The 19,515-nt window shown below is 45.6% G+C and overlaps 1 pseudogene across 1 annotated transcript in view; it reads left to right on the top strand.

Annotated features, from left to right (window-relative positions):
- The first annotated feature begins 9,649 nt into the window (after positions 1 to 9,649).
- LOC311098891 (NAD-dependent protein deacylase sirtuin-5, mitochondrial-like) overlaps positions 9,650 to 19,515 on the top strand; it is a 54,053-nt pseudogene continuing 44,187 nt past the window's right edge. The window contains exon 1 of the transcript in view: positions 9,650 to 9,791. The product of the transcript in view is annotated as an NAD-dependent protein deacylase sirtuin-5, mitochondrial-like (transcript). The remainder of the gene's footprint in view (positions 9,792 to 19,515) is intronic.

A 19,515-nucleotide genomic window follows, 5' to 3' on the forward strand; every position in this document is an offset into this window, starting at 1 on the left:
CTCCTCAGTTTCATCAGCTGTCCGGGTCGCAGGTCTCAGACGATCCCGCATGTGTAGAAGCCGGATGTGGAGGTCCTGGGTTGGTGTGGTTACACGTGGTCTGTGGTTGTGAGGCCGGTTGGACGTACTGCCAAATTCTTTAAAACAATGTTGGAGGCGGCTTATGGTAGAGAAATTACCATTCAATTATCTGGCAACAGCTCTGGTGGACATTCCTGCAGTCAGCATGCCAATTGCACGCTCCATCAAAACTTGAGACATCTGTGGCATTGTGCTGTGTGACAAAACTTACAGTGGCCTTATATTGTCCCCAGCACAAGGTGCACCTGTGTAATGATCATGCTGTTTAATCAGCTTCTTGATATGCCACCCCTGTCAAGTAGATGGATTATCTTGGCAAAGGAGAAATGCTCATTTACAGGGATGTAAACAAATTTGTGCCCAAAATTTGAGAGAAATAAGCTTTTTGTGTGTATCAAACATTTCTGGGATCTTTTTATTTCAGCTCATGAAACATGGAACCAACACTTTACATGTTGCGTTTATATTTTTGTTCAGTATAGCTAGCTAGCTATCTTGCTAACCTCATCTAGCTAGCTAATGTTATCTGTTGTTGATGGTTTTTTTTAACTACACCGTATTCAAAAGATTAGCCAGTTGGCTCTATGGCTGATTCTGGAGCTGGATTTGTCATAAGCATTGATTTAGGGAAAACTTCACCACAGATGGAAACCACTCTCCTTTGACTTCACCATCTATTGTTATCTCCAAAGTTTTGGCATCTTTCATAGAAATAGTTAGAAAGAATAAGATGAAGCTCTGGTAATATGGATAACTATTGAAAGATAGCTGATATGCGTTTTTCTACATTGTAATGGACACGGTGCAACCTTTGCTAGGCTGCTGGCAGGCTTCGGCTGCGATACAGCAAAGCCAAGTCAGCCAATGCTCATGGTTCTCACAGGGGAAGTGAAATGATAGGCTACAATGACTTTGCTCATGATCATTCACGCCACAAATTACATGTAACTATAAGTTCCTTGAATTTTCTTTCACGGGGGGCCTTTTCATTATCTGGATAAACACTTGTGTAGTGAAGAAAGACTTTAGTGGTCAAAATCATTCATCTTGTGGTGAGTGGGTTTGCAAAACGCTATCATATCACACAATTACACCATTTATAAAATTGTCATATATATTTATTTTTTAATACAGACTAGCTAAAAAATAAGTGAAAATGTACAAATGATCCAATGGATTATGATACTTTTCTGGTAAAAAAATAGTGGCGTTGCAAAAACATAAGTTTGCACCCCCTATTTTATTTGCTCCAAGGTTGAGGTGGCCAAGTGGACACAAGGCTGTTTGTCTCATCTCAGTCACAAAGAGGAATAACTTTGCAGCTGTTTCTGATTAATAAACATCGGTAGGTTCAAACATCAACAAAGCAGACACCCTGCCACAGATTTGGCAAACAGATGAGGGATGGGGCTGGAGAAATGCAACCACTCTCAAATTCATAGACAGAGCTTATCCTCTTGAGCAAACATTCCATAACTGCAGGGGGCAGTAAATCACCAACCTTGGCTTTATACCTGTTCCAACAACACACTCCAGGTGGCAGTATGCACTATTTCAGTTTGTTTACCAACTCATAGAAGTAGTAGAAGAAGAAAATGGACCACTTCAAATTAGAGATGGCCTCAATGGCGCTTCCAGAGATACAGTGTATGGATATAATGACGTTACATTTAAATTTTAGTCATTTATCAGACGCTCTTATCCAGAGCGACTTACAGTTAGTGAATACCTTTTTTTTTTTTTTTTTTTTATTCTTTCTTATTTTTTGTTTTATTTGTTAATCTTTTTTTTTTTTTTTTTTTTTTTTTTTTATACTGGCCCCCCGTGGGAATCGAACCCACAACCCTGGCGTTGCAAACGCCATGCTCTATCAACTGAGCTACATCCCTGCCGGCCATTCCCTCCCCTACCCTGGATGAGATACTTATGTATCCACTCTGACAATGGGATTCGTTGTCCACAGAGCGGAATGGCGGGCTGTCATGTTCCCACCTATTCCTCTCTTTGGATTGGCGGATAATCTCGTTAATCTATATATATTCGATGAGGGGTGTTGATGTCAACCACCTGTATTCAATGGAAAGTGTGATGATATGCTAGCCTCATGAATATGCATATACCGTCTCGAATTTCAACAGGGACAACTCCGATATAAAGTGTATTTTTTTCTCAAAGTTGCCGGGATGTCACGTGCATCACACTTATATCAGTACACTCGTAACAACCTAAGCATTACAAAACTTCTATTAGATCAAATAAGCCTCACGTATCAAAATAACAATTCAAGTTTATCTTGACTAAATTTGTCACTCTCTCTTTGCCCCCATACAAAAACTCCTCACCTGCATAATAATTATGTATCTGCTTAACGTGGACAGATTTTGGGCAGAGAATGAGGCATTTGTAAGTTATATTCTTAAAGAATCAATGGCTATATATAATTGATTTAGAAGTCAAAAAATGTATGTTTCAATCGCAGAATGCCCCTTTAAATATTAATTGCCATTGTGACCCTTTTCTTGGGGTTAGGGCCCCATGTAGCTCAGTTGGTAGAGCATGGCATTTGCAACGCCAGGGTTGTGGGTTCAATTCCCACGGGGGGCCAGTATGAAAAAATTTATGCACTCACTAACTGTAAGTCGCTCTGGATAAGAACGTCTGCTAAATGACTAAAATGTACAAATGTTTGGTGAAAAGCAGTCCAGTAACTGCATGTAATAACCCAGAGGCGCATGTGTTTTCACTGCAATTGCAGTAGCATTATAGTCCACCAGAGAGCAGCAGTGATACACTATGTGCTACAACTGGACCAGCCTCTTTTGATCAAATGAGGGAATACTGTGCTCGAGTTCCTGCCTGACTACATTGCCGACGCATACCAGATCTTACAACGCATGGAGAGGTATTTAACATATCAGCTAACCACATCATATGATATAGCAATCTAATGCCCGACTGTACAGTCGATGACGTGGGACGCAACCATGGATGATGCAATACAACGCCTGCCCATCTGGTCTGGCAGGAACTCGACCGGTTTCTTCTATGATGGGAGTGAACAGCTCCAAGTCTCTCAGGAACTGCAGGGTGTCAAATAGTCTGGTCCCAGATCTGTCTGTGCTGTCTTACTTTGGTTGCAGTGACCATAGGAGTTAGTTGGCAAGGCAGCAGAAACAGGTCTGGGATGAGGCTAGGTGGCAGAGGCTGCAGGTGTAGTTTTCCACCTCCCAGCCACTGAAGCATCTTCTGACCAGTGTGTGTCTGATGATTTAACACCAATCCGGCCTCCTCCTCCAGTATGTTCAGTTGCTCTTGGCCCTGAAACCTTACTGGAGATGTGGAATGTAAGAAGCATTAATATTTCACACAGGCACTGAAAAGCTAAAGTGTATGATCTTAATTTGATCACCCTGTTGCAGGAGAACATTCCTGCAATGCAAACTTATAGTGTATTTGAGGTTTAAAAAGGCTTCTGAAGTTTGTAATTTCCACTATTAAATTTCAGACTTACGAAAAATGTATCAACCCCTACAAAAATGTCCATTAATTATGATCCTCATAATAATTCACATTTCCTGTTGCTGCAGGATAATTTTTCTGCTGTAGCAAACTGTCTCAAATTAAGATCCTACAGCTGTACACTGACATGATGATACATCTAGGTAGAGCTATTGAGGGAGGGGAAAACAAACAATAATAATGGCAAAAAAAGAATTACTCAATCTAAAATTCAATAGTCCAATGGTTTTTGTTACTGGTGAAAATTTATATTCACCCAAGCAAAAATGCTCATGTTGATAGTTGTGACCATAATTGTACAAACAATTACCATCTTATTGAGATTAGATTTTGCTTTTGGGAATGAATACAGTTCATACTATTTTGGGCATCTAAGTGCAGTCTGACTGAGTTCCTTGGATAAAATGTATTATAAACTCTTATCATACTGACCAGAGCAATTTCTTCCCCATCCCATCCCATCCCATCCCAACAACAAAATCATTTGGAACACAATGGTCTTTACACTGAACACTTGGACATATAGACTTTCCCTCTTGTCCTTGGAATGACCAAGTGAAAGAGTGTTGAACACACTGATATGCAAATGAGAATGATAGTGCAAAAAAAAAAGACTCATAAGTATTTAAAAACCAAAGCCTATCATTGGGCGCTTCTCTAAACTGTTTGGAGATATAACACACTGCCCTCGAATTACATCGTCTTTATGATGCTGTTAAACCAATGCCCTTCAGTGCTTATGGAGAGTCTATGAGAGTACAGCACAGCAGTCCCCGGTGGAGACACTAGTCAAACTCAGTTGCTTTGTTTGCACAGCCAGGAACAATATAGTTCACATTGGTCTTTCATAAAGGGACTCTTTAGAAAACGAATAATGGAATGACCCAAGTAACTGTAAGTGCCATACAAACTTCCCAAGGGAGTTTACTCTTCTACATATTTAATCCCACTGGTTGCTGCAATACACATAGCTACTACATTTCAGTGGAGGCTCCTCAGAGGAGGAAGGGGAGGACCATCCTCAGTGAATTTCATAAAAATAAAAATGGTAAAACATTGATAAAGTTATATTTTTAGATAAAACTATACTAAATATGTTCACGTCTCCAAATTGTTGATTAAAATACACTGTTTTGCAATGAAGGTCTACAGTAGCCTCAACAGCACTCTGTAGGGTAGCACCATGGTGTAGCCGGAGGACAGCTAGCTTCCGCCCTCCTCTTGGTACATTGACTTCATTACAAAACCTAGGAGGCTCTTGGTTCTCACCCCCTTCCATAGACTTACACAGTAATTATGACAACTTCCGGAGGACGTCCTCCAACCTATCAGAGCTCTTGCAGCATGAACTGACATGTTGTCCACCCAATCAAAGGATCAGAGAATGACTCTAGTACTGAAAGCATAAGCTACAGCTAGCTAGCACTGCAGTGCATAAAATGTGGTGAGTAGTTGACTCAGAGAGAGAAAGACAATAGTTGAACAGTTTTCAACAAATTAATTTATTCAAAAATGAAGGAGAAGCAAGAGAGAGAGAGAGAGAGATTTCATCTTTTTTTTTTCACTTTCAGTTTCACTTACTTAGCTAGTAAATGCAGCTGGCTAGTTTAGTTACTCAACAACCAGGTTCAAACAGGGGGATGCTATGTTAGCTAGCTGGCTATGACTATTCAACACAACACTGGAACCCTTCAAGTCAAGGTAAGCTTTTAGTTTTATTAATTTATTGCCACCGGGGCCCGCAGGTGTAACTGCTTACGGACTATACACTGTAACGTTACTGCATGATTGTAGCGGGTTTACTAACTCATTAGTTCTATTAGCTATGTTGACTAGGAAGTTACTTTAGCTAATATGGGGACAACGATATAGGCTGTGTGTAGCGGTTATGACATGGTTGGGCTTGGAAAGGTTTTTCGCCTGGTCACATACAGCTGATGTGTTGTTCATTGAAGTCTACAAACAAAGGGAAAAGGTGAGAGGAGGAGAGTGCATAGAGGCGAGAAGGAATACAAATGGCTGCTATGAAAGTGAACTGTGTTTATGCGTGATCAGGGGTGTATTCATTCCGCCGATTCTGTTGAAAAACGTTTCTTAAATGGAAGCAAATGAAACAGGGATACAAATACCAGAATATGTCCAATAGAAACTCTCGTTTGCAACTGTTGGACTAATGATTACACCCTAGATAAGCTAGATGCAGTCAAGAGTGTGCAAGGCTGTATTGAATGTGTCACTGTCTGTCATCTCACATTTTTCTCTTGACCTGTGTGCACCTACGTTGTAAACTTTCATTCATAGGCTAGGTTGTAGCAACCTCATGATTGGTATAGGGAAAATTCGAGTATCATGTAGTAGCCTAAACCTATCGATGTTACGTTGAACTGGGTTTATGGAATATGAATGACAGTCATCCAACATGCTGTAATAGAAATAAGGCCATGCGCATGAAAAAAATAATGGTCCTCCCTCATCATAAACGGCACTGACCGCCACTGATATGAATACAGTGTAGTAGTATATTCTACCTATCTCCTCCCCGTCCCTTTATTTGTCTGCCTATAGAGTAGGCTGCTGCTGCAGCAGAGTCAGCGCTGAAACCCTCTGTTTACCATTTTTCCATCAGTGTGATAATGGTGAAACAGCGCTGCACACAGCAGCTTTTGGAGAAAACGAACATGGGTTTAATAACTGAGGAGCAAGGGGGCGTGTGTGTGGATACAGACAGGGGTGGGTGTGTGGATACAGACAGGGGTGGGTGTGTGTGTGTGAGGGGCGTGTGTGTGGATACAGACAGGGGTGTGTGTGTGTGTGTGAGGGGCGTGTGTGTGGATACAGACAGGGGTGGGTGTGTGGATACAGACAGGGGTGGGTGTGTGGATACAGACAGGGGTGGGTGTGTGTGTGTGAGGGGCGTGTGTGTGGATACAGACAGGGGTGGGTGTGTGAGTGTGAGGGGCGTGTGTGTGGATACAGACAGGGGTGGGTGTGTGTGTGTGAGGGGCGTGTGTGTGGATACAGACAGGGGTGGGTGTGTGTGTGTGAGGGGCGTGTGTGTGGATACAGACAGGGGTGTGTGTGTGTGTGTGAGTACATAGCTACTGTAGAGTAAGGAAGCAAGGTCATACAGGGGAGAGGGAAATGTTTTAATCCTAATTCAGGTGTGATGAAGTGTAAACCCTACAGTCAGGTCTCAGTGAGGAGATGTAGGATCTATGCAGCTCTTTGAAGTAACAACAATGTATTTTTCTCAGTCCAATACAAGCGTTGTTGTCATACGATATGCAGTGAATGATAGTTAGAATTCAAAACCTGTACTTGTGAGTTTGATATTCTTCTAGATAGACTGTGCTTCAGCGGAAGCTGGTGGGAGGAGCTATAGGACGGGCTCATTGGAATGGCTGGAATGGCATTAATGGAACGGAGTCACACGTGGTTTCCATATGTTGTATTTGTTTGATACCGTTCCATTAATTCCATTCCTTCCTGCATCTGTTCTCAGTGTACCGTTGCTATGGGCACTGAGACGAGAGAGCAAACACACCACTGAGCTGAGCACAGCAACAACACTCACAGGTAAGCTGGCAGCCTGGCAGCAGCTTGGCACATGATGGCCTGCCGGGAGGTGTATAAGAGGTAGCAAGGCCTCTCTCTTTCCCTCTTTCTCTCTCTCTCGCTCTCTCTCTCTCACACACACACACACTCACTCTGTGTATCTATACATCTGTAATTTGTAAATCTCTACTACTCCCTCTGTTGTCAACACTAAGCTGTGTTCGAATACTCATACTAACAGCATTAACCATACTATTTGTGACATGAATTGATTATATAGTATGCTTATTGGTCATAGTATTGTAATGACCTGGCTAGATCATAAATGAGCAATTGTCCAGACAGAGGTTTGAGTTTACGAATTCCCGGTTTATTAACCAAACTCAACACAGGCTACTGTTTGGCCGTAGCCCACGCCAAATAAATCAAGGATACCCATATAAAACAACCACGACCACCTCATAAAACAACCATGACCACCTCTTGTTAAGATCAGATGAAAGAGAGAGAACAATGGCTAAGCATGGTCTTAAACTTGCGATGCTCCACCCCCCTGCCATGAAGGCAGGGACATGGGGGACAAGGATAAGGGAACAGGGAATAGAGTCCGTGGCTCCGGGGAACCACGCGGTGACACAGGGAGGAGACTGGGTGAGTGGGCTGTCTGGAGCCTTGTCTGCGGCGCCTGGGGGTGGGTGCTTGGGGAATGTCATTGCCAGAGAGGGGAATTGTGTGGGTCCCTGGGGTTTGAGGAGAAGAGGCCCCTCTGTATGGGGCTAACCTGTCCCGGTGCAGTGCCCCTGGGAGAAAGCTGCACCCGGTACACAACCTCCCCTACCCTCTCCAGGACGCTGCAGGGCCTCACCCAGTGGCTGTCCAACTTGGGGCATCTGCCTATCTTTCTCAGGGTGCTTGCTGTCCAAGCGGTTTGTTGAAGCGCTCCACAAGGCCATCACATTGAGGATGGAGAGGAGTAGTGGGGGTCTTGTGCATACCCAGCCTCTCATACATGGTGGCGAACAAACGGGACTCAAAGTTTCTGCCTTGGTCGCTGTGGATGGACTCCGCAGCTCCAAACCTGCTGAACATCCCTGCTGACAGGGCGTTGACGATGGTCTATGCCTCCTGTTCAGGAAGAGCATAGGCCTCGGGCCATTTTGTGAAATAGTCCATGGCCGTGAGCACCCAGCGGTTTCCACTGTCTGTGGTGGGGAACGGCCCAACTACATCCACTCCCACCCTCTCCATGGGAGCCCCAACTGGGAACTGTTGGAGCTGATCATGAGAACAGCCTGGAGGGCCCTTTCTCGCTCTGCAGTTGTCACAGCGGTGGCAAAAGTCCTCCACATCCCTCTTGTGCTGCCCCCAGTGAAAGCCCTGACGGAGGCGGCAGAGGGTTTTTGTGACCCCAAAGTGTCCAGTCCCCACCCCCCATGAGTGCTCTGGAGCACAGCCTCCCACAGTGCTTTTGGGACCACCACCTGCCACCTATCCTCTCCCGTAGCTGGCTCCTTCCATGCCCACTGTAGCACGCCATCAGCCAGCCGCAGTCTCTCAAACTTTGACCACAACCCTTTGGTCGCGAGTGAGAGCGCTGCCACCTCTTCCCACGGTGGCCTCAGCTGCGCCTCTACCCACTGTAGCAATGGCTGTAGGTCTGTGTCCCGTCCCTGCTGCTGCTACCATTCAGCCACGTCGACAGTCTGCAGCTCACAGCAGACAGGCCCCCCCGCCCGACACACTATGGCACAGGCCCCCTCCTCCGCACACAGCTCTCTCTCACGTGCCCCTGCCCTGTGCACCACTGTGAAGTCGTACGGCTGAAGCTCCTCGCACTCCACTGTCCAAGTGAAGTCCTTCAGCAGCAGGCGGTTCAGGGGACCAGCGATGCTTGAGAAGCCCCGTACAAACCTCCTGTAGTACGAGGCCAGGCCCAGGAAGCTCTTCAGCCGATGCTGGTCGGTGGGGGTGGGCCAGTCTAGGACAGCCTCCACTTTGTCCTCCATGGTGCTGATACCCTCCTCCCCCACTTGGTGGCCCAAGAAGGACACCTCTCTTCTCATGAAGTGACACTTCTCAGGATGGAGCTTCAGGCCTGCGGCAGCCACCCTCTCCAGCACATGCCGTAGTGCCCCCAGGGCTGACTGGAAGGAGCTGCCATGGGCCAGGATGTCGTCGAGGTATACCAGACACTCCTGTCGGGGGATTCCATCCAGCACCCTGTCCATCAAACGCTCAAAAGTAGCTGGAGCGTTGCACAGGCCGAAGCACAGGACCTTGAACTGCCAGTGTCCTCTGTTAGTGGAGAACACAGTTTTGGCTCTGGCCTCTGGGGAGAGGGGCACCTGCCAGTAGTGAGGAGAACCAGGAGGACCCCCTAACCAGCTCCAGCGACTCATCGATGTGTGGTATGGGGTATGAGTCCTTCCTGGTTACCTCATTCAGCTGCCTGTAGTCCGCACAGAACCTCAGCTTGCCTCTCTTCTTAGGAACCATGATGACTGGTGCCGCCCAGGGGCTGTCTGAGGGCTCAATGAAGTCTGCCCGCTGCATCCTGGCGTGCCAGCGGGATACAGCGGGGACGCATCTTGATGGGCCGAGCATCACCTGTGTCGATCTCATGCTGCACCAGATGAGTCTGACCCACCTCTTCCTCACTCTCTGAATTCAAACAGCAACTGCTGCTCGGGGTCAAGACCAACACAGTTCCTCTCCCATATCTCCCTCACTGCAGACAGCGTCCTCTCCTCTCCCATCTGGGGTAGCTGGGCCGGGCTCACGGAGGGATGTGTCGTGGAGGTAGCTGGGGGAATGTAACACACAGCCGTAGGTGACAGAGGGGCTGGGGAAAAGTCACACAAAGATGTGGGGGAGGGGGGGCAGCCATGAGTCTCTGCTGCTTTAGCTGTTGGAGTAAGGGGGTTGTTGGGTTGTGTGAATGTGACATGGGGGGGGGCATGGTGACAGCTCAGTGTGCCCCCATTTAGGTCTAACTGCCTGTGCTCCTAAGAAAGTCCAACCCCAGGATACAAGGGTCCTGCACAGCCACCACCCACACAGGATGACGCACAGTCCTGCCCTCTACTGTCAGAGTCATTATTCCCTTCCCTTTCATGGGTGCCAGCTCATCTGTGACTGTGCGGAGCTGCACGTTGTGGGCTCAAACTGAGTCCAACCTGGCACAATATCCGGCCTCACCAGGGTTACTGTGGACCCAGTGTCCACCAGGGCAGAGCAGGGCACCCCCTCCACAGTGACAGGGACATGACAAAAGTCCCCAACACAGGTCCGACCCACCACAACAACAGGCTCCACCCGCTTGCACTCGTCTGCTTCTGGGGGGCGTGGAGCCTTGCTCCCCGTCCGTGCCGGTGGGCTCCTCCTGGCGATGGGGGTGGTTGGGAAAGAGAGCCAGGGGTCCGCACTGCCCCATCTATGAGGACCCTGAGCCGTTTCCCTGAGCTCTGAGGGACATGGGGCAATCCCGGCGTAGATTGCCTGGCTGGCCACAGCCCCAGCAGACCATGGGACTAGGGCGTGTGTTGCGTGCCACCTGTAGCGACACAGCGAATGTACGAATACACACGAAATCGTAAAATGTCTAGCTAGTCATTTGTTATGCTAACAAGCTAGCAAGAGGTTGCATAGCAACAGCATCAACTTCCCGTAGACAGGCGGTTCGTTTACAGTATACTAAAATGAACTAATAGTATGTAGTATATACTCATGAAGTATGTAGTATACAGTATGTTAGTATGGGTATTCGAACACAGCTTCTGTCTTTCTCTCTCTCTCCATCTCCCTCTTCCCATATCCCCTTTCTATCGCTCTCCCTCCGGTGTATCTATAAATCTTTCATTTGTAACACTAGCTACCGCTGGTTGTCTGTTGTATACTCCCCCCCTCTCTCTCTTTCTTTATTTTCCTCTGTCGCTCCCTCTCTTTTTGTGAATGGATCGCTGGTTCTCATCAGAGCTCAGTCATTCCCTCTGGCTTGTGATGACTCAATAGAAGATTATACACTATACATGCAGCTCTGCTCTGGATCTCATGGGCGGGTGGCATTGCTTTATGTAGCTCAGTTGATAGAGCATGGCGTTTGCAACGCCAGGGTTGTGGGTTCGATTCCCACGGGGGGCCAGTATAAAAAATAAATAAAAAATATTCAATAACTGTAAGTCACTCTGGATAAGAGCGTCTGCTAAATGACTAAAATGTAAATGTAAATGTAAGTGCTTACACCCAGGAGTTCACTGGCGACAGAGCACGCCACCAAGTCCCAACCACATTAATGCTAATGACACAGCACTCCGGTCCCCAAGGGTCCCAGGGAGAACAGGGAAACGGGAGCGGGGGGAGACTCGGAGGGGGTAAGGGAGAAGGGAGGGGCGAGGCAGACGGTTGTAACCACTCCCAGTTTAATGCTGACACAGCTTTAGCAACACAATGTAATGCATGGAGCAATTTAACCATGCATCGTGGAAGTGAAGTAGTTGTGTACGTGTGTGGAATTCCAGATCAGTATACTACCTCCCCTGATTCATGCATTGCTCCAGGAAGAGCATCATATGCAAAAATGAATATAATATTAGGCACTTAATCCAACCTCTCTTTCCTCTTACTACACCCACCCTTTTCCTCCTTCCATAGCCTACTGGCTAGGCTTAATGTAGACTTACATAACTGTCTGTCTGAATAGTGGGTACATTATTTCCCGTAATGATCTGTCTGGATGGGTGAGCTGCACAAACCACCATGTCAAATTTGGCCCGTTCTCATTGGCTGCTCTAATTCTGCCCCAATGAAAACACATCTGGAATCTACTTTTTGTGGGAAATTAGTTGTACTAAATGTGAGACTTGTACCAGTGTCATGGTTCAGACAAGACAGGGTCTGGATTCAATGAAATTATGCCTGCCCTGGCAATACCTTATAATCTATCTTATTATTCATGCACACATGTCTTATTCTAAAATGTGGAAGCATCTACCTGTGAGAGTACTGTACCTGTAGAAAATAATTAAGCAATTTGACAATGGTAAAAACAATGTATCCATATGTATACTGTGTAAATAAATACTGCAGTGTATCTTTGACTTAATGGAGCCCAAGGTTACTACTGTACACTAGCATTGCATTTTGAGAGCTCTGTCTGAGAGCTCTCCACTGCCAGTCAGCAGAAATGTCATAAAGAACTACTGCTGGTGGTGTGCAGTGGGAACTGTAGTGCGATACTACCAACAAGCTCTTATGCCATCCCCTCTGCATTGTTTCACAACAATGCTGCCTGCCTGTCACCAACTCAAACAGATATAAATTAACTGCGCTTCACCTGGCTTTCTGCAGATTGGATAAAATAAAACAAGCTGTGTAGGAAAAGAGACACTGCACTGTACCACGGTAAACATCCTCCACCTCCCTCCTCCAGGCAGCATATTGGCTTTTGGCAGTGGTGGAGCTGTCATTTGGATTCAGTGCCTCAACCGCTCCTATCCCCCCACCCCTCTTCCCCTATCCCCTTTCCAACGTTCTGCCACACTGACTATAAATATGATCAATAACCGCATCATCACGCAACTTTCCCTAGCTTGGAGAGCTTTTGCAGAAAGCATTTTTTCACAAGGGGGGGCACATGGAAAGCACATTACAGCTAGAGCCATTGCCAGACTTCAGGAGAGAGAGGAGGGCGAGAGAGACAGAGAGATAGAGAGACAGACAGAGAGAAGAGCAATCTTGCAATCTCTCCAGGCCTTTCATGGTTGACACCTGCCTGTCTCCTTCTTCCATCTGAAGTGGAGCATGATGGGAGATTTCCTGATAGGATGGTTGGTTCTGAGGGTTGAAAGGAATCGCAGCACCATTAGTTGCCACGGTGCAGCACAGCTATACAGCTATTTTCAATATGATACTCATGTTTTATTCAGAGAGTGATGGTACAGTAGGGTACAACCTGTGCTGGTCAATGTGAATCACTGTGAGAATAAATAAGTGTGTTGCTTGAGATCTTTGTGAAATGCAACTCCGTAGGCTCACGTGTCATGCTTTAAGTTTAAAGGACAAGTTCTCTTTTATGAACCAAATCTCTGTTTTTTATGTAAATGACATGTTATAAAAGAGATTTCTCATTCCCATTGTGGTGACATGAGAAACGAGAAAGCACAAGCTTGCTCGCACACGAAAAAGTATCTCTCGAGTCCAACAAAATGAAATATAACTGTAAGGGATCGGGGGTTGGCTGGGTCTAGACAGAGTCTGACACTTCCCCGATCTACAGAGAGGGGGAGTCATCAGACTCGATCTGGTTCACCTGAGTTCTGAGCACACCTGTCCGTAATTAGGGTAGGATATAAAGTGTGCTCAGAGGTTCAGTCGGTGCGAGGTATTGTTCCTTTGTGACTTGCTAAGCGTTTTGTTCCGAGAGAGAGAGAGAGAGAGTTTGTTGTTTTGATTAACCGTGTATCCGACCTGTGCCTTGTTTGACTCCCCGAATTGCTTAATCCTCTGCTTGTCTACCCCAGTGATTACCGTGCTCTGATCCTGTGCCTGTGCCCTCGACTACGACTAAGCCCGCTCCTTTGGTACCTCTGCCTGTCTATGCCTTGCCCGGTTTTGACCACAGCCCGCCCGACCACGATTAAGCTATACCCTTGTCTGTACTCTAATAAAGCATCACTATTCTGCGATTGGATCTTACCACTCTGTCCGAGTATTCATTACAATAACATTGAGGATAAAGTTTGTAAAGACAAAAAATCTTAAGACCTGCATCAATATACTGAGAGCGTTGCCGTTTCTAAAAAGAAGGTATTTGGGTGTTTTTGGAGCCATTGTTCATTGTATTTTGTATTTATTATGGATCCCCATTAGCTGCTGCCTCTTCCTGGGGTCCGGCAAAATTAAGGCAGTTATACAATTTTAAAAACATTACAATACAGTCATAACAGATTTTCACAACACACTAAGTGTTTTATCCGAGCCTGAGGACGTCTATCAGAACATGCCATTTACATCAAAAATAGAGAATTTGGTTAACAAAAGCAAACTTATCCTTTAAGGTCAATGTGTAGTAACTGTACGTCTCTTTAAAATGGTAAAGGTCTATGTATGTTTGCAAGTGTGTGCATGTGTTTATATGTCTCTTGAGGGTGTAATCTCTTTCCACTTTGTTCCACATGCTTGATAACAGCTGTGTATTGTTGCCAAACAGCTAAGAACACACTGCAGGTTCAGTAGAGTCCATCCTGGCACCACACCAAAGCAATCGATCTCAGATGCACTGCATCTTAACTGGAACAGAATCGACTCGTTAGGACTGACGGCCAACTGACAATCTTGACCTTGCAAACACCTCCAGAATATATCATTGAATTCATACTGGGGCTGAAAAAAGAAGGTGGATAATCTTATCCGGCTGTGGTAGGAGTCTTAATTTGGCTTTGTAACTGAATTAAATAGTAATTAAACTCCTTAATCCTTGGTGGTATACTCAAACTGTCATCTCTGTTAAGGAGTAGATGCCCATATCAGGGATGCAGGCACAGTGTATGAAGTAGAGAAGATACAGTAGATCCGCCTGGGCCAGACCACAGACGGACTCAAATAGAGATCAAATACAGGCTGTATTAAGCTGGGAGTGGGTCTGGTCTGGTCTGGTCTGGCCGGTGGCTGTGTGAGGTGCTTCCTTTGACACACTGTCATTTCCCCCAGAAAGGCCCAGGCGAGACAGGCAAATAGAGCCCTGCGGCTACAGAGTGGCATTGGATGGGCTCTGCCCCGCCGCCACCACCATCTATCTGGCCATATTGATTGTACTCTCTGGGACAGGAGTGATTACAGAGAGCAGGAGGGAGAGGGAGGGAAATATGGAGAACTCAGTACCTCAACTGCACTAGGAATCAGGCGGCTGGGGATGGGAAAAATGTTCCCGTAACATTGGAAAGAGGTTGTCAGAATGTTTGGTGCTGAGAAGTGGAGTGTGTTGATTAGTATACTGGAGGGGGTATTGTTGTGTCACAGCATGTGTGTGCATGTGTTTGTGAGTGAGTGTGTACTGTACGTGTGAGTCAGTGGAGGCTGGTGAGCTCATAGTAATGGCTGGAATGGAGTTGATAGAATTGATAGAAACACGTTTCCCTCACCAGACTCCACTGGTGTGTCTTTGTATGCATCGCATGCAGGCATGTGCGTGCATGCGTAAGTGAGTAAGTGAGTGCGTGTTTGTGCGTGTTATGTACTTGCATCCATAGGACTATATGTGCATTAAACTGGCTCCAACTCCATGTGGGTGTCAGTTACTCTTCTGGAGCACAGCCAGGGGGAGCACCAAATACACCCTTCATCCCCTGCAATGCAGTCCAGCCCAGTCCAGCCCAGTCCAGTCCAGGCTCCAGCCCATACAGGCTATTTATGTTCAGCCCATGTCCTGTATTGGTGATCTAGCCATCAGCATCCCCTGTCCCACGACTCAGTCTGCACACACAGCATTCAGCTGCCCAGGACAGGATAACTAACTACTGCACAGTATGTAGCCCACCCCTGTAAAATGCACAGTGTATCACAGACTAATACATTACATTACAGGATAATGCAGATACTGTGTAAAACAGATCAACAATGAGTGTAGCGATCTTCAAGGCAGTGTACAAAAAATGTGATTACATTTAAACCAAAAACAGATAAAATGTAATCACACACAGATCAAAGGCTCCAGTGTCAGATTATATATTTTTTTACAATACTATTATTGTATATATATATATATAGACGCTTTGAGGGGTCAAGGGTCAAAGCTATACCAAATCTGTGTTTATATGTCTCCCTCACACATGCATGCATACGCACGCACACACACACACACACGCACACACACACACAGACAGACAGACAGACAGACAGACAGACAGACAGACAGACAGACAGACAGACAGACAGACAGACAGACAGACAGACAGACAGACAGACAGACAGACAGACAGACAGACAGACAGACAGACAGACAGACAGACAGACAGACAGACAGACAGACAGACAGACAGACAGACAGACAGAGAAAGGATAAATCTCTTTCCATCTGACCTCAACTTTAGAGAACCAAAGAGCACCATTCACAAAGGGATTGAAGTGTAGATAAGGTTCATGCCTTCCACAAAACACTGCGACAGCCATTTGAAGGGAGCACTGTCAACCATTAGGCCTACATCTGAAATGAAAACACACTGTGTGACTGTGTGTGAGACAGAGAGGCAGAGGAGGGCTTCAGTAAGTGAAAATGTGTGAGACAAGAGGATAGTATACTAGAGTGACAGAGAATGAACGAGGAGAAATAGAGGGGAGTGTGTATAGGGAAGGGAAGTGTGTGTGTGTGTGTGTGTGTGTCTGTGTGTGAGAGGGAGATAGCAGATGTGACTGTTGTTGTGTTGTGCTTGAATGATGAGCAAACAAAAACAAACAAATACATCTAATGAGAGAGCTGCTGTATCAGCAGACAGTCGAGCAAGCAGGCAACACACACACACCGTCGCGCACGCACGCACACACGTACACACACACACAGACAGACAGACAGACAGACAGACAGACAGACAGACAGACAGACAGACAGACAGACAGACAGACAGACAGACAGACAGACAGACAGACAGACAGACAGACAGACAGACAGACAGACAGAGAAAGGATAAATCTCTTTCCATCTGACCTCAACTTTAGAGAACCAAAGAGCACCATTCACAAAGGGATTGAAGTGTAGATAAGGTTCATGCCTTCCACAAAACACTGCGACAGCCATTTGAAGGGAGCACTGTCAACCATTAGGCCTACATCTGAAATGAAAACACACTGTGTGACTGTGTGTGAGACAGAGAGGCAGAGGAGGGCTTCAGTAAGTGAAAATGTGTGAGACAAGAGGATAGTATACTAGAGTGACAGAGAATGAACGAGGAGAAATAGAGGGGAGTGTGTATAGGGAAGGGAAGTGTGTGTGTGTGTGTGTGTGTGTCTGTGTGTGAGAGGGAGATAGCAGATGTGACTGTTGTTGTGTTGTGCTTGAATGATGAGCAAACAAAAACAAACAAATACATCTAATGAGAGAGCTGCTGTATCAGCAGACAGTCGAGCAAGCAGGCAACACACACACACCGTCGCGCACGCACGCACACACGTACACACACACACACACACACACACACACACCATTGCACACACATGACTGCAGGCAAGTACACCACATGTGCACGCAGGCACGCACGCACATACACATGCAGACACACACACACATACACACACACAGCTTTCACTCAAACATTCACTGAATGATTTTGACTCCTGTCTACCATACACAATCTAATCCTTGATTTGCCTGTACAGATGGGACTGGATTCTATTCATCCTGTGTTTGTCTGCACAGTGTACTGTATTATGGAAGTGTCAACCAGCTTCTTTGGTTAGTAGTCATTTCCTGTTGGGGTTGTTGATAGAAATCCTGACTGCACTAGTGCCTAGAGTGAACAAGTCTGCCAGATGTAGTTCCAATAGCTCAAAGCAGAGCCATATAAAGATTAGTGATGGATACATACAAACACACACACGCAAACCCCCCCCCACACACACACATAGGCACACATGCATTCTTGCAAACACATACATCCTTTGGACTGGTCCCCCAGCTGCTCTGAGAAAACCTCCAAGAGGGTGGCATTGTGGGATTGTACAGTATCACTGGGTGCTCACTGGGTGCTTCATAACATGAGGTGAGAGACGACAGCTAAGGCTTATTTTAACTGCTGTTTCCAACAACAACAAACACCTCGATTAAGGATGAACAGCCAGCGGTATGACGCAGCTCAGGTTAATCTAATCAAAGAGACTAATCAAAATAGCCACACGGTACTAAACAGGCCAATTCAATATACCTACATCTTGTCATTCTCACCCGTTACTGTACTCACCTCTGATTCCATTATGGGGATTCCTATCATACAGTCATTGGATGCTATGGTACTATCTACAAGCTCTCACAGTCTCACGTCAGAATTAGTCGTTCATCCAGGTTTCTCAAACATCCCATTTCGAAGTTGTTCCAAACGTAACAATTCGAAGTGTCTAAGATTAAGTTTAGGCATTAACTCCAAATTCTTAAGATTAGGCATTAACTCCGAATGGTTAAGGTTAGGCTTTAACTCCGAATAGTTAAGGTAAGGGTTAAGGTTTGGGATTGGCAAACAAAAAACAAAAAAATACTTGTAGGTAACAACGCTCACAGTTGCCCCTAGTGGCCGGTTTCCACGTCATCTCCTGACGTCCTCAGACATGGATGGACGTCAAATACTGACTTGTATCATGGGTGACCTGGCTGGGTACTATAGGCTTGCAGGGCTGAGCTAGCCCCGCAGCAGAGACTGTATCCCCAAATTCTATTGGTCGTGTACACATATCTTGCAGATGTGAAATGCTTATGTTTCCAACAGTGCAGTAATACCTAACAATACAAAACAATACACACAAATTCCAAAAATTTTAAGAAAGGAATTAAGAAATATCAGAACGAGCAATGTCAGAGTCCGGAAAATGAATATATATGTATATGATGGTGTGTATATACAGTATGGACATTATATGAATAGAAAAGGTGTGTACAGCAGTAGTTAAAGTATATACAGTTGAAGTCGGAAGTTTACATACACCTTAGCCAAATACATTTAAACTCAGTTTTTCACAATTCCTGACATTTAATCCTAGTAAAAATTCCCTGTTTTAGGTCAGTTAGGATCACCACTTTATTTTAAGAATGTGAAATGTCAGAATAATAGTAGAGAGAATGATTTATTTAAGCTTTTATTTATTTAATCACATTCCCAGTGGGTCAGAAGTTTACATACACAGTATTTGGTAGCATTGCCTTTAAATTGTTTAACTAGGGTCAAACGTTTCGGTAAGCCTTCCACAAGCTTCCCACAATAAGTTGGGTGAATTTTGGCCCATTCCTCCTGACAGAGCTGGTGTAACTGAGTCAGGTTTGTAGGCCTTCTTGCTCGCACACACTTTTTCAGTTCTGCCCACACATTTTCTATAGGATTGAGGTCAGAGCTTTGTGATGGCCACTCCAATACATTGACTTTGTTGTCCTTAAGCCAATTTGCCACAACTTTGGAAGTATGCTTGGGGTCATTGTCCATTTGGAAGACCCATTTGCGACCAAGCTTTAACTTCCTGACTGATGTCTTGAGATGTTGCTTCAATATATCCACATAATGTTCCTTCCTCATGATGCCATCTATTTTGTGAAGTGCACCAGTCCCTCCTGCAGCAAAGCACCCCCACAGCATGATGCTGCCACCCCCGTGCTTCACGATTGGGATGGTG

This window comes from Coregonus lavaretus (genome assembly GCF_964263955.1).
Source record: "Coregonus lavaretus genome assembly, chromosome: 23".
NCBI lineage: Eukaryota > Metazoa > Chordata > Actinopteri > Salmoniformes > Salmonidae > Coregonus > Coregonus lavaretus.